Genomic DNA, 7,996 nt, shown 5'->3' on the forward strand with positions numbered 1-7,996 from the left:
AGCTCATTAGCTCACTGCCATGAAATAGGCTATTATTGTCTGGTGGCCATTGGGCACCTTCCTCTTTGGCTACCCCACCTCTCCAGACCCACTCGCACTCACCTTCCTGTCTCTCCTCCCAATTCAGCTCTCCTGCCTATGCATCCTCCTCCCCCCCTGGGCTAACCCATTTCCACTAATGTGGTAATGGGTTCAGGCATCTATCCATTTGTTCATGCATGGGTCATCTTTTTTTTTTTTTTTTTAGATTTTATTTATTTATTTGAAAGAGAGACAGCGAGAGAGAGCATGAGCAAGGAGAAGGTTAGAGAGAGAAGCAGACTCCCCTTGGAGCTGGGAGCCCGATGCGGGACTCGATCCCGGAACTCCAGGATCATGACCTGAGCCGAAGGCAGTCGTCCGACCAACTGAGCCACCCAGGCGTCCCATGGGTCATCTTTTAATTCATTCACTGCACTGGCCAGCAAATATGAACTGGAAAATTGCCCATCCTTCAGAGAGTGCATTAAGCACTTACACAAGACTCTGGAGTCTGACTGCCAGCCTTCAAATCTGGCTCCACTAGTTTTTAGTCATCTTGGGAAAACTATTTAATGTCTTCAAGCTTCAGTTTCCTCACTTGTAGTAGAGGAACAATAATAGTACCTAACTCATGGGGAACAGCATGAAGATTCAGAGGGATAAGGCACATAATGTAAGGCAGTGTCTGGAACTGAAAAGATGTCGCTAATCTACTAGTCTAGTCTACTAGACTACTACTAGTCTACTAGTAGTTTTACTATTAGCCCCCACCATTAGTAAGCACTGGGGATATATTAATAAGACTAGGTCATACCTTCCAGGGGTCTGGGGGAAAAATAGTTTAAATATTTATAATGTTGTGTATGAGTTGGCTAATAGGGAATGAAAAGGGGGTGCCCCCAAATGCCTGGTGTGGTAGTTGAGAGGGTGTTAGGAAAACTTCCTGGAGGGGAAGTGCTTGAGCCTGGATCTGAGAAAGTAGACAATTGAGAGAAGGACATTTCAGAAAGAGACTGACAGGTGCAGGAGAGCAGGTCTGCATCTGAGAACAGCAGGACTTTGGCCTGAGTGGACTCCAGGCAGGAAGGAAAGATCCTGAAGGGCTTTGGGGGCGATGTTGGGAAGTTTGGACTTGACCCACTGCTGGATTTTTTTAAAGATATATTTATTTTAGAGAGAGAGAGAGCGTGACTGGGGTGGGGAAAGCAGAGGGAGAGAGAGAATCCCAAGCACTCTCCCCACTGAGCACAGAGCCCCACACGGGGCTCGATCCCACAACCCTGAGATCATAACCTGAGCCGAAATCAAGAGTCAGATGCTTAACCGACTGAGCCACCCAGGCATCCCGAGAGGGAAATCTAGAGAGAATCCTAAGTAGGCTCCATGCCCAGTGCAAAGCCGCACACGGGGCTCAATCCCACGACCCCGAGATCACGACCTCAGGGGAAACCAAGAATCGGATGCTCAACCGACTGAGCCACCCATGCACCCCAACCCACTGCTGGATTTTAAGCCAAGAGCAACCTGACTGAATTGGCACTTCAGAAAAATCACGAGGATGGCTCTTTTGGAAAAAGGATGGGAGGGAGTTGTCCAGGCAAGGGGGTGCTTCAGAGAAGGCAGGGCCAAGGGCACAGGGAAGACGGGCTAATGTTAGGAGATAATCAGGAGATGGACTGGCAGGGCTCAGCGACTGATGGCCTAAAGGAGGCCAGGAAGACAGAGAAATACAAGGTGGCTCCCAAAGGGACTGGGCAGGTACCATCCTCACTCACCAAGACCAGAAATGCAGGAGGAAGGGGAGAGGGGAGGCGTTCCATTCTGGATTAAAGGTATGTGTGTGTGTGTGTGTGTGTGTGTGTGTGTGTGTGTGTGTGGTAGTGAATTGTGTATGTGCGTGGATACACACACTGTAAGAGCAGACTGGGGAGAGCGAGAGTGGAAAATACGGGAGAGAAGGAACCCTCCTACACTGTTGTGGGAATGCAAGCTGGTGCCACTCTGTAAAACAACGTGGAGGTTCTTCAGAAATTGAAAATAGAGCTACCCTATGCCCCAGCAATTGCACTACTGGGTATTTACCATAAAGATACAAATGTAGTGATCGGAAGGGGCACTTGCACCTGAATATTTATAGCAGCAATGTCCACAATAGCCAAACTATGGAAAGAACCTAGATGTCCATCAACAGATGAATGGATAAAGATGTGGTGTGTGTGTGTGTGTGATATATATATACGTATACATACATATATACGTATATATATATATATATATAATGGAATACTATGCAGCCATCAAAAATTGAACTCTTGCCATTTGCGACAATGTGGATGGAACTAGAGGGTATTATGCTAAGCGAAATAAGTCCATCAGAGAAAGACAATTATCATATGATCTCCCTGATATGAGGAATTTGAGAGGCAGGGTGGGGGAGTTTGGGGGTAGGGAAGGAAAAAATGAAATAAGATGCGATCGGGAGGGAGACAAACCATAAGAGACTCCTAATCTCATAATACAAACTGAGGGTTGCTGTGGGGAGTGGGGTATGGAGAGGGGGTTGGGTTATGGACACTGGGGAGGGTATGTGGTATGGTGATTGCTATGAAATGTGTAAGCCTGGTGACTCACAGACGTGTAACCCTGGGGCTAATAATACATTATATGTTAATAAAAATAATTAATAAAAAAATACAGGAGAGACGGCAGATGGTGATGAGTGAGGTTCCTAAGGAGGGAGTTAAGGGACGCAGAAAGCAGGAGAATGCACAGAAAAGGGTCCCACAGGAGGTAGAGGCAGTGTGGAGGTGGGGTGGGGGAGGGGAGCCTTAAAGTATCCTACCCACTCCCTGAGAAGAGCCCTTTCCCCTCCTTCCACCTGTCTTCTCCCATCTGTGCTTTTCTCCCCGCACACTCACTCCCAGAACATGTACTGTTCTTAATAGAATCAAGGTCACTCATTGGCATTCCCAACCTCTAATCTACTTCCAAAACTCCTCCATGAATCTTCCCAAGTTTCCGTCCTCTACTGCTTTTATCTGAGTTTCACCTTCACCGGCAGCTTTCATCCAAGACAATAGCTCCGCCAAAAAAGGAATACTACAAAATCATACCAAGGGTGATCCAGAGTGGGTTCCATTTGTATTTGATGTCTAGAAAGTGACTCTTCAGGGCAAAAAAAAAAGGCCGAGCAGAGTTCCAGGCTTGAGAACTCTCCCAGGCTTTCTCAGTTGTGAGTTGTGGTCTTGGGACCCTGGTATTCTTTCTTTTGGGGAGGCACAGCCCCCTCCATCCCCTGAGAGGCCCCATCAGTGCATCTCCCCCACCTGGCTCCCCGACTACAGCACAGCAACTGCCATGGAAGGCCCCATTGCCCAAGAGCTGTCAAAAGCTCACATGGCACACGGGCCTGAGAGTTCATTGGCCTCCACACTTCCTCTCAGCCAAGCAACGCTGCCAAGAAAAACCTGAGGGCAAGTGAGAAAACCAGTTGTGATCTGCCCAGTAAGCAGGTGGCAGTGCAGCAGCCACCCTGCCTTCAGTGTCTCCTGGAGTCTTGAGGATGGAGGGGGAGAAAGCCACTTCAGAACCAGTTTCCTAAAGCTCCACACCACCCAGCTCTCCTGTGGGGAGCAGCCCAGGAACCAGAGGCAGCCACCATGGAGCAAGGTAGGGGAGGCCCACAGGGCTGCTGGAGCAGAGAGAGAAAGAAGACAGAGAGACCATAGGAAGTCAAGGGGAGAATGGATTCAGGGGAAGAAAAGAGTAAATAAAGAACTGAGGCAGAAAGAGCAGAAACTCAGTATTTGTTGATAGCCTGAGACCCAGGAAACAAGGTGGAGGCTGGCTGGTAAACATAGCCAAACAGCTGTGTACCAGCATGTCTGCTTCCATAACCCAGCGGGACGGGGCAGAGCCAGGGATGAGTGGGTCAAGGATCCTGTCCTCTGCCACTTGCTGACTCTTTAATATTTAGCAAGTCACTTCTCTAGTTCCCAGCCCCTGGCCTGAAACATAAGGGATGGGGGTGGACAAGACAATCTCGAAGTTGTCTTTCAACTCCAACATTCTCTCATCTTCATATCTTCCCTTTTTTTCCCCCACTTCAGGAGGTCTCTTCCTCATTTTAGCTCATCTTCCCACCGCCACTCCTGTCTGTATCAACTCCCTCTCTAGAAAGCTTCTACTGAAGAGTAAATGGTTAGTTGAAACCATTTATAAGAATGAACTCCAAGCTCTACAAACTTAACAGCCACATCTTCATTTACTATTTTTTGTTTAAATTTTTATAATTTTTAACTACACAAGAAATACATGGGTACATAGTTGGAGTAAAATAAAACAATAATTACAGATACAGCTACAGTCACCTGCCTGCCACCCCCAACCTCAGCCTCATCTTGAGAAACCACTGTGATCATTTCTAAGAGAAACAACTGTTCTAGTCTTTTGTCTATAAATAAAGATATATATTCAATATAAGACAGGCTTGTTTTTGGTGTATCATGGTATCATCATGTTACACGTATTTTTCTAAGGCTTGATATTTTTTCACTCTATAGTAATGTGTTGGGAGTTCTACCTGTGCCAATTAGTATCTATAAATCTACTTCAAAATTTCCCACTTTGCAAAGCATCCCATAGTATGGGTATAAATAATGTATTTATCCAGTCCCATTAAAAAAAAAGATGTATTTATTTATAAGAGAGAGCAGGGGGAAGAGAGAGGGAGAAGGGAAGCAGACTCCCAGCTGAGTGTAGAGCCGGCTGCAGGGCTCAAACCCATGAGCCTGAGATCAAAACCTGAGCCAAAACCAAGATCAGGATGCCACCCAGGCGCCCCTATCCAGTCCGTTTTTGTAGGCATTTAGGTTGTTTCTCATTTTCTAGTTATATAAGCAATGTTGCAGGGCACATTCTTAGGGATGCCTCTGTACTCATGTAGGAGTGTTTCTCTAGGATAAATCAATTTATCTCTGAGATCAATTACTTTAAAAATTCTTCCTATAATTTCCTTTCTGTCTCCCTGATCATTTCACTCCCTTCTCTCCTCACATAAAGGAGAACAAATATGGCCAATAGTAAATGTGCCCCATATTTGAGCATCTGGTATCTGGAGTGAAGACCGATCCCAACATTATAGGCAGAGATTAACTTGACCCATGATATATCCAGAAGATGAGATTTGGCCTCAGTGCTTGCTGTCAGGCAAATGTTGCCTTACCTGTTGAGTGTTCTGGGTCACATGCCCAACCTGAATTGGAGCCAGTTAGTAATGTCTGTCTAGTCATCTGGTCTCCCAAAAGAGTGAACTTCTTTTTCCACTAGTCCCGCTGAGAGTGGGCTAGATGTCCTTTCTGAACATGAGTGAGGAAGAGCAATGCAGCTAGTGTTGGGTAATGGAAAGAGCACAGGACTTGGGTCAGTAACCCTAGGTTCAAACTTAGATAAGACATCTAATCTGTCTGAACCTTGTTTTCTCATCTCTAAGTGTGAATGACATGGCATTTCATCCCTCCAACATTGTGGTGAGGAGTCAATGAGACAGAGTGCCTAGGATGGTGCCCAGTCTCCAATGAGGTGTTGGTTGAATTTGAAATAAGTGCAGAATGATTATGCAAAGGATAGAGAACTCTATTCAAAATAACAAACATCTTTTTTTTTTTTTTTTAAGATTTTACTTATTTATTTTAGAGAGAGAGAGCAGGGGGAAGGGCAGAGGGGAAAGGAGAGGGAGAAAGAATCTCAAGAAGACTCCATGCTGAGTGTGGAGTCCAATGCAGTGCTCCAACTCATGACTCTGAGATCATGACCTGAGCAAAACTGAGTTAGATGCTTAACTAACTTAACTATATTGAGCCACCCATGATCCCTAACAATCTTTTAGTACCTACAATGTACTGACCATTATGCTTATATTTCTTTTTATTAGAAACACCATACCCATCCACAGTCACATCTCATTCCCACCTCCTCCCAGGCCCTGGCAAACCCTAATCTACCATCTGTCTCTATGGGTTTACCTATTCTGCAGATTTCATAATGTGAATCATATAACATGTCACCTTTGATGTCTAACTCCTTTCACTTAGCATAATGTTTTCAAGTTTCTGCTGTATGGGTATACCACATTCATTGATCCAGTAATCATTTGATGGTTTCCATTTTTTGGCTATTATGAATAAAGCTTCTATCAACATTCATGTACAGATTTTATGTGAACATATATTTTCAATTTCTTGGGTACATACCTAGGAGTGAAATTGCTGAGTCACATGGTAACTCTATTTTTGACTCTTTGAAGAACTGCCATACTGTTTTCCAAAGCAACTGCACCATTTTATAATCTCACCAGCAATGTATAGAGTTTCAGTTTTTCCACATCCTTAACCAACACTTGTTATTTTCTGTCTTTCTTATTAGAGCCATCCCAGTGGGTGTGAAGTGGTATTTAAATTGCATTTCCCTAATGATTAATGATGTTTACATTTTTTCATTTGCTTATTGGTCTTTTGCGTACTCTTTTGGAGAAATGTCTATTCAGATCAATTGCCCATTTTTTATTTGTTTTTTTTTTATTATTAGGTCATACAAATTCTTTATATATTCTTTTTTAAAGATTTTATTTCTTTATTTGAGAGAGAGAGAGAGAGAGAAAGAGTATGCATGCAAGACAGCATGAGCAAGGGAGAGGGGCAGAAGAAGTAGGAGAAGCAGACTCCCCACTGAGGAGGGAGCCCAATGCAGGGCTCCATCTCAGGACCCAGGATCAAGACCTAAGCCAAAGGCAACAGCTTAGCCAACTGAGCTACTCAGGTGTCCTTCCTTATATATTCTTGATACAAGTCCCTTATCAGATATATGATTTACAAATATTTTCAATCATTCTATGGGTTGTCTTTTCACTTTATTGAAGATGTACTTGAAACTACAAGTTATTAGTTTCAATGAAATCTAATTTAAAGTTTTTTTTCTTTTATTGCTTGTGCTTCTCTTTCATATCTAAGAAATCATTTCCTAGTTCAAGATCATGAAGATTTACCCTTATGTTTTCTTCTAAATGTTTTTTTTTAAAGATTTTATTTATTTATTTGACAGAGATCACAAGTGGGCAGAGAGGCAAGCAGAGAGAGGGGGGAAGCAGGCTCCCTGCCGAGCAGAGAGCCCAATGCGGGGCTCGATCCCAGGACCCTGGGATCATGACCTGAGCTGAAGGCAGAGGCTTAACTCACTGAGCCACCCAGGTGCCCCTCTTCTAAATGTTTTATAGTTTTACCCCTTACACTCAAGTCCTTAACTGATTTTGAGCCCATTATTTTATATGGTGTGAGGTAGGGGTGCAACTTTATTCATCACAAGTGTATGAAATGTAATTAATTTTTGATGACTGTAAATGAATATGTCTACTAGTTCTAATTTTGTGTGTGGATTTGTTAGGATTTGCTATACTCAAGATCGTGTTATATGTTAATAAAGATAATTGTACTGCTTCTTTCCAGTGTATATTGGCTGGAAACTCCAGTATAATGCTAATGAATGGGGAGATAGGAGACATCCTTGTCTTGTTCCTAAACATAGGGGGAAGTATCTAGTTTTTTACTATTAAGTATGGTTTTGGCTTGGATTTTTCCCAGATAATCTTTATCAGGTTGAGCAAATTTACTTATTTTCCTAGATATAATTTACTTGTATTTTATTATGAGAGGGTGTTGGATATCGTCAAATGCTTTGGTTTGTATTTCTTATAATCTACATACAGCTGAGACAAAATAGCTAGGCCTCTATCCTCATGGTGGAAGACAGACAAAAACTTGACAAAACTACCTGAAGGTCTCATGCTGATCCTGAAATTAGTAGGCTCTCAGTAAAAGTTTGATAAAATTGAAAAAAATGAGCATGGTATTAACTAAATGAAGCAATTAAGATTTTCTGTAAGTGATGCAGTTAAGTACGGCAGGTCAGTGGGAAATGGGAA

This window comes from Lontra canadensis, unplaced genomic scaffold (assembly GCF_010015895.1).
Source record: "Lontra canadensis isolate GAN:19392208 unplaced genomic scaffold, GSC_riverotter_1.0 scaffold12, whole genome shotgun sequence".
Classification (NCBI taxonomy): Eukaryota; Metazoa; Chordata; class Mammalia; order Carnivora; family Mustelidae; genus Lontra; species Lontra canadensis.